Below are 8,728 nucleotides of genomic sequence, written 5' to 3' on the forward strand. Positions count from 1 at the left end.
ATACTTTACAATACGGAAAAAATTGCAAATCGTTCAGTTGGACTGCCTGCTTCCCTGCCTGTCTGCCTGCCTGCCTGCCTGCCTGTCTGTCTGTCTGCCTGCCTGCCTACCTGCCTGCCTGCCTGCCTGCCTGCCTGCCTGCCTGCCTGCCTGTCTGCCTACCTGACTGACCGACCGACCGACCGACCGACCGACCGACCGACCGACCGACCGACCGACCGACCGACCGACCGACCGACCGACCGAACGACCGACCGACCGACTGACTTTCACGTTTTTCCACTCTCACATTAATATAATACACTAAAGCCAGTGATGGTTTGTGACAATCATTTATTGCATCTCATAAACGCCATGTTACAAAGAAGTAGGATCTTTTATTCCTTATATAAGCCGCTACCCTCTCCTACACGCTCGAAAGATACTTCAAAGTCCGGCAAAGGCCTTCTGTTTCTCTTGGTTACCGTGAAGGGGAACGAAAGCGTTTTCTCTTCTTCCAGTTCCGCATTCCAGTGTTGATTTTCGAGCACAAACTCTGTTTTATCACTGGACGATACGATTCTAGCCTGCCACACTTCTAGTCTTCTGATTGGCTCGGCGAACTTAACGGTCAGCCTCCATCCGTCTTCAACGGATGAAGTTGGCGTGATCTTAAACGTGCCCCAAAATTGTCTCTCGTGTTCATGTCGCTTCTCCCATTCAGCTTCCTCCTCGGATTTCAATCCAACGACCAATGAGAAGACAGCAAGCACAAACAGGACAGTACGCATATGTTCCATGGTTCCCGGCTGTAGGTGCAATTCTAATGTATAAAATGTTAAAAAAATAAGTGTAAGAGTCCATTTTTTTCTTTTGATTTTAATATTATGGCAGGATAAAGACCATGACCGTGTTTTATGTCTTTTCCCTCGCAATTAAATTGTGACGTGAAAAGCTAATGGTAAATGCACCGGACTCGAGCGGTCCCGGTTTGAGCCCTGGCTGGGATAACTGTGTTTTTTTCATGAGCAAGACACTACTCACGCATGCCCCTTTTCAAACAAGATAATAAATGGAAAATGTTACTGCATCCTGACAAAATAATAGAAGAAAATGTTTGATGGACTGGCATTTTATCCTAGGGATGAAGCAATACTCCTAGCCGCTTCATGTGACAGTGTCAGCTGATTTAAGATCTTTTTTGAAAATAAGCCTGATTTTGATGAAAGTTAACGTGCAAGTAAACTTGACCCCCTGTAATATTTGTAATCGTATCTATAACAAAATTCTGCGCGCTCGTCCGATTTTGAAATTACTCGCCCGATTACTCCCTGAATTGTACTCGACTCAGTCCAATTACTATTACTAATCGTATCTATAACAAAATTCTCGAATACTTATTGTGTTATTTTGCTGTGCTAGCCTACCCTCCAACTTTATACTTATTAAATTTCCAGAGTAACACTCGCCAAGATATTTCTCATTTGGCTCAGAATTGCTATCGTTTTTCCTTGTGTTAATTTACTATCTTTTTCATTTCTGGTCACGTGACGAATAGACAAAAAAAATACAAATGGTCTAGAAGGAGTCCAAGCTATCTGTTGCCGTCTCGATTTTTTTTTTTGGCAACCGTATCGGAGTCTCGATTTCTTTTGCAAGGCTAGGAAAGTCTTACCCTGGCCGGAAAGATATTAGCCTCGACGTCTTACAATGTCTCGTTACTATTTGCCGCCGCTTTTGGTTGTTGTAATACATTCCATAATGAACATCATCAGCGAGCTTCGGAAAAATTGTTTCATCGAGCAGTAAATATTAAATCGCCCGTTAAATTTAACCCGGCACTTCTGCAAAAACGGCAACATATTCGTACATTTCAGTAAGGAAATCAGCTTCGGAAAAAGCTTAGGATTTCATTATATATAAATTTATTTGCTTTTCTCTGTTACGTTTTACCCTGAGGCTCAGGCTTGTTGTCATACACCATCAAACTATGAATATTTCTCTTCGATCGGTGTCTTTTTCAAATGAGTATTATCACTACACAAAACTGCTAGAGTATCGTGGGAAAGATATAGATAAATTGCATTTAATTGTGATTGTTGAAGTGCTGGCCTAACCCCTAGGCGGCTTGAAACATTAAGATGATATGGTTTCCGCCGAACATTCGAGCAATACAGGCAAAAAATAAAGTTACCAAAGAGATCTCATGGTATGGTATCAGTTTGAGTATAGCTAACAAAAAGCTGACCCCGCCAGAGAAAAATGGATTTGAAATTATCTGCATTTCAGTTAAAAAAGATATTTCGCACCAGTTTAAAACAAAATGGCATGCGTTTTAAACGTTTTTACGAGGTTTGACTTTAATTTTCTCGAGAATGCTTAAGAGTTTTATCACAGGCCGGATCACCAAGAGAAATGAATTTTCAGTGAGATGTTTCAAATAGTATATAAATTGTTACTGAACTATAAGTAGATATTTGGTACTTAATTTTTGCACGCATTGCTTGAACTTTCGGCGGAATCCATCTTAACTTTTTCTCAGAAATTATAGCACTTACCTTTTCTTAATCCTGGTTCTGAGAAACTCCGGCCAGTGAACAGTTATCAGCTGTTGATATATGTGAACAGAAAAATAATAAGTTAAGTCTTTTATATTGTTTTGCGGCCCTCTTAAAAAAATATTGTATATCGTCTGGTCAAATATACGTTCAGGTTTTTAAGTGTTATGTTAACACGTTGACCCAACAAATAACTCGCCGTGGACATAGTGTAAATTAAACTTTCTTAGCAATACAATTCGCAATTTTTGCCTTGCTTGTGATATAGCAGCTAAACAAATAGCTGTCGAATAACAGACTTCTAAAGCCAGTTTTGCATTGAATTACTCTTTTCTTTTCTTTATTTATTTTTTAAAGTCGTTAAAATGCCGTGATTTCGACATGGTTAAATCTGTGTTCTCTTGACAATCAACGGACAAAGAGCTAATTTACAGAAAAAATAGTTCCATTAGCAAGAACAGTTTACCCTCCGGTCTTTGCGCTATTTTTTTTTTTCCACCGCGCGAGAATACCGCCAATCCACATTTAAAAATAAATAAACGGGGAAAACGGACGGTGCTTTGGGGAATCGGTGCTGCCAACTGTGTTCGTTGGAAATGTAACAATGATAATAACATAGTTCCTATATCTAAAGCAAAGGTTTTGTTATATTTGAAACAGTCATTTTACAAAAGGAACAAAATGGTATTGTTTTATGTCTTCAGTGAGACGTCGAATTGCTTTTACTGTTCTTTGGGTTCGGTATTACCTGAGTGATGAACAATAAATTTTACGATTGGAGGCGATGGGCGACGCGCTGGCCTAATGGTTAGCGCGTTGGATAGAGCGATCATGGTCTGAAGGCTGGTCATTGTGTTATGTTTTCAGCCTTGGGCAAGACAATTTTAAAAGTCTCATAAATGCTACCTAGCCTCGTTTCGCAAAAAACGGTTAAGTCTACGTACGAGACTAGTGGCCCATCAGGCCGGATCTTAGCCCGGTTTCAGTAGCCTCTTTTCGTACAACAGAAAAAAAATTAGGTACTAGCGATCTGTTATATTAGGACAGGCCTGACAGAATGCTGGTGAGTATAAACCTTTGATAGACTGGCGTTTCATCTTGGGGAGGGGAAAGATTTGCCTTTTCAATCGGATTTTCAATTTGAAAAAGAAACTGAAAAGTCAACAGTGGTAGAAAATTACCATAATGCCTGAGTTTTACCTGTCGTCAAATACAGTTCTTTTGTAAGCTTCACTTTCCAAACGAGTTACTGTTAACTGCCATTTTGTATCACTCCAACGTTTGAATAAAACTGGCTAAGTATGTACCATGTTTATCATTTCTGTTTGACTAACGAAACATCTGTTTACAAAAGCACAAAAGCCACGAAGTAGTTCGCGATCGTTCTCACTTTTGATTCACCAAAGAAATAAAACCTTTGTCTGACACAGAGCAGTTGCTCAAATAACCGTTCAAAGACGTTTAAAAAGCGCCATTTAACTTTGTACATAACTTATATAGAAACACTATTAATACGTAGTCCATCAGAATCAAACAATTTCCCCGTTCAATTAGGTCTATTCATATGTGTTTACTTCATGTGTTCCCCCATTGTTAACAGAGGAACCAATTAAAAATTCAAGTAGAAAAAAAATAACGAATTTTGTTTACTATCAGTGTCCGTCAGGATAGGTTCGAGTATATTTTTTCTCTACCAGCAGATGGTGCTTTCTTCAGAATTTCATTGACATTAAAACTTTTCGCCTTTTTAGCTTATAATTCGAATGTTTAATTAACTGGTAATAGGACTTTGTGTCGAGTTCAATGCTGTCTGTAATGGGTTTGTATTCAAAGTTCATACTTCTGAATAAACAAATTAGACTCCCGCTACGCGGTCGTTCGATTTTGCTAATCATTCGTATGATTACAGACCAACTTGGACTCAACTCAGTCATTTTTTGAGTACGACTAATATTATTCATAACTGTATCACACTGAGTCACATTAAGGCATATCAAAGATGCAACCAACCAACCTCCAAAGTGAGCAACAAAGATATTAAACACACAGCGGTCAAACGCAAAAATGACGTCACCTCCGGTTTTCGGCGCCTCGAACTTTTCTGAGAATTTGTCTCGAAAGTGTGCAAACTTTTGTAGGAAATTGTTAAAGAAATGGTACGGTGAAAGAACAGCTCAAGCTGGGACACTCAGTGGAGATGAATTATCAAATTTCCAATCCATAAGCGGCGTATAAACCTTAACTTTCCAGGGACGGCGTTAACTTTTGGCTTTTAAGCAAAAGTTTACGGAAAATTTAAGACTTTGTATGGAAAATTTTGGCGGCAATTACACACGAACTGCGCACGCGCGCTGCGTTTGACCGCTGTGTGGATATTAAATAAGATATAAATAGCATCGAACTCGGAAAAAAATCCGAGTTCCAGATGGGATAAATCTAAAATAAAAAAGGTAAAACTCCGGAGTAAATAATGCCTTTAAAAAGTCATCCAGGGTGGGCCGGGAATTTCGACTTTGGAACGGCTTGAAATTTTGTTCAGACCATAGTTAATAGAGGGAAATGGTTAGGAATCCCGACAAAGTTCTTTGTTGTATGTTTTTGTTCGCTATTTTGGGGGTTGACCCTGCACAAAATCTGACAAAATACAATAGGTGGTTACGTGTGTTCATGTAACTAACCAATAAAAACATTGCGATTACGTAATTCATGCATAGTGTATGAGCGCAAAACAAAAGATGTGCAGGGTCGTGGACCTTCCAACATAAATCTTGGCCTCTTTGTTTGCTCCTTTGATGTTTGCCGGGCTTCCTAACCATTTCCCTATATTAACTATGTTCAGACGACGCCGAATTTTTGCAGCTTTTGATGTGACGATCCATGCGTCGTGAAGAGTATTTATCATCAGACGTTCAACACGGCGGCATGGAAAGCCAGCCTTAAAAACAGCCGCAGCAAAGAATTTGAAGCTCGTGTTTAAATGCTGATTCCATTTATGGAGCGCGCCTGCAGGGAATCATGGTAGTTGTATATATTAATCGCTGCTAAATCTCGCGCATGGTTTCATGAATACAAATACAATGATTCCCTGCAGGCGCGCGTCATAGAGGAGATCGGGCATTGGTAGTATATTTGTCCAAAATGTCTGATACCAATTTGTAACAAGTATTCGACCTTCGAAAATAACAATGATACTGAGAGATAAGCCGGCGGAAGCCGTGTGGGGTATGGAAGTGTGTGGACTGAGCAGCTAAGCATATCAAGATCAGTGTGTTCGGCAATATTAAAGGAACTTTTAAGATCCTGAGCAACTTTTTTGAAAGAGAGCAACTTCGAACAAATTTTCCAGAAGTAAGCACAGTTTCGGCTATTTCTAAGCACAACTTTGAACTAAAATGCTAGAATTTTTAAGTTTTAATCATTCCTTGTGAACAATGTGGTCCATGTAAAATTTAGAAACATGTTATTTTTATATATCAAAAGCGCCTTTTTGCTAAGAGGAAAGGGTAGATGGCGCCGGGGCGGATAGGCTAACTATTGATTATCCTGTGGCGATGAATTCCAAATATGCATGTGTTGCAACAGAACAGAATGGCAGACGGAACGTTGTCTTCTTCGAGTGACGGCAAAAAAGTGATAAAAGACCCCATTCAGTTTGCAATAGACAAAGGAACCCGTCTTTTGGAGCCTGATAGAGCTTCTATTCCCCGAAGGCGGAAAGAAATCGTTAATAGTGGTAGAACTAAACATTAATTTTTCAGAGCAACTTTTTAGATTTTAATAGCAACTTTTTTACAATTTAAGCAATTTTTAGCAACTTTTTGGCATATTTTGAAGCAACTTTTCGACAGTTTAATAGGAAGACAAATCTGGATATGCCTGTCTGCCGTAGTCTGAACACTGTTGAACTTTGCCTGAAAACCGCTGACAATATTGATTGGTTTTCATGGAACTGTATTATTAGGCCAAGTAAAAAAAGTAAAAAAAAAAATGTTTCTCTTCCGGATTCTATAAAAAAGGGAGCGGGCGGGCGCTCTTTTTTGTTATTTGTTATTTAATTTCCTCCATCGTCAAATTCTCCAGAAGCGAACTTGCAAAATAAATCCTGACCTCTCCAGTACGGACCTAGCGTGCCGAGGCTTTAAAATTTTGGCCTGAATTCGTATTAAAACGCAGAAAAAAGCCATGTCTTACAGAATTTTCTTTGTACTTAATTGAGGAGCAACGCCTGTTGGTTTTTGTTCGTTTCAACTTTAAACCCAATAACAAATATTAAAAAAAGAGAAGTGGCTCCAAAAAAGAAGCGGACGGGGACGAGAAACATTTTTTTTAACTTGGCCTTAGGAACGGCTAATTTAAAAGTTCGACGTCGGAATTAAAAGGTGTACTTTTGTTAATTTGGGCTGGTCCAAATTCGAATCATAAGTTCAGCTCATGAAAAGTTCGACGTTTGAGCCGGGCCTAACAATGCAACAAGTTTACAGAGCTTTGTGTTGATTGGCTGATCTCTATCACATGTTGTCTTTTCTTGGATTTCATTGGATGAGACAAACTGTCCTATGTTTCTTAAATAGGACAGCTTCTGTATTTTTAACTGAAAGTCTAATTAAAGCTTTCCAAAATTAATCCTTAATTGGACAGTTCTCAGAAATAAAAGGATAATAGTTGCGCTGGCAATAGCTATTTATTTACGTTCTAATTCGCTCTTTAATTTCGCTTTTTAATTTCCCATGCATTTGTCTATAATTTTTCCCGCGATCCGCGTCAATTTGCGTAATTATAAACTTTATTTTTCGAAGTATACTGAATGTTATAATGATAACCAAAAGTATATTTACGATGTATATGCATCTTTAAATGTTAACTTTATAAATCAGCAGTCTTTAAGATCAAAGTACATTTCAACTGCTTTATTAAACATAAGTTACAAGTAAAACCGTTTTAACCGGCTACAGTGACACGTTTCGTAAAAATAACTTTCAACATAAAAATATTCCATTTTCAAACGTTTTATTTTGATTCCATAGGGCAGTGTATTTCTTTGTTACGTTATCATTCATGAAGATACTCGTCGTTCCTCTTGTTCGACCACACATAATCAGTGTCTGCATCACGTGACCTCTGCAGTGAATCTGAGTCGCCACAGTGCTCGAACGCGAACTGGCAAAGATCTGGAACAGTTCTCGTTTTAACCTATCAGCAATAAAGCAAAAACATTAACCAAGCTAGTAGCCATTTTCAAGAGAGTCTTCTAGTAAAAAAATAAATGATAAATTACCTTTATTTAGACATGGTGAGGATTAAAGGTAGAAGCTTGTAGGGCTGTGTATTCCCGATCGAATTGGAATTTAGAAGTGTGGGCTTTTTTTGGAGGGGAGGAAAACCGGATTACCCGGAGAAAGACCCTCGGAGCAAGGATGAGAACCAACAACAAACTCAACCCACATATGACGCCGAGTCCGGGATTCGAACCCGGGCCACATTAGTGGTAGGCGAGCGCTCTCACCACTGCACCATCCCTGCTACCTAGTATTACATATCTTGCGTCCTTAAGGTGATTCCACTGAAATAGAAGGAGTATTAAAAATTTTCTGAAACTTGGTCCAGGTTACAATTATGTTATGAGCATTAAAAAATGAAATAAAAAATGGGGGTCACCACGCTAGTTTTTGTGTAAAATGGATGGGCATTATAATAAATATACGACCCGCGTGGTATATATTAGGAACCCTAGAAATCCGAATGGGGAACTTTTGTTTCTAGAAAAAAATCATTTTTTCATTAAAGTATTAGTCTAGTTTAACAAAATAGACTTTGATCTTATATTAAAAACTATTCTTATTGTACAGGAATTAAGATAATGAAAAAATTAAAGATTTTGGTTTGTGCGCACGTTAGCGGCACTACCTAAAAACCTGTTTTTTACGGTATTAAAATTAAAATATCTCAATGTAGAATTTTAAACTTTTCTTTAAATCGCGATATATTGTAGACAACCGTATGACATTTAAATTAATGCATTAAAAAATGGGGGTCACCGTGCTCGTTTAAGAGAAAACGACCATTTATTTCCCTAATGAGCTTAGCCTGAAGGGAATCTCGTAGTGTTCTGTGTGCGCGCGCGCTCGTGCGCGCGCTAAATGACTCAAAATCTTATGCGCAGCAAGGATGTGCAATGCAATTCCGTGGAATCA

At 38.6% G+C, this 8,728-nt stretch overlaps 1 long non-coding RNA gene across 1 annotated transcript; it reads right to left on the bottom strand.

Moving 5' to 3' along the window:
- Positions 1-313: 313 nt before the first annotated feature.
- On the bottom strand, positions 314-2,595 carry LOC144640778 (uncharacterized). The gene is made up of 2 exons (XR_013568440.1): positions 2,538-2,595; positions 314-802 (listed from the first exon to the last, which is right to left on the bottom strand). It is a non-coding gene; the product is annotated as an uncharacterized LOC144640778 (long non-coding RNA).
- Positions 2,596-8,728: the final 6,133 nt, after the last annotated feature.

Source organism: Oculina patagonica, unplaced genomic scaffold (assembly GCF_052425735.1).
Source record: "Oculina patagonica isolate OP01 unplaced genomic scaffold, crgOcupat unplaced466, whole genome shotgun sequence".
In the NCBI taxonomy this organism is placed as follows: Eukaryota; Metazoa; Cnidaria; class Anthozoa; order Scleractinia; family Oculinidae; genus Oculina; species Oculina patagonica.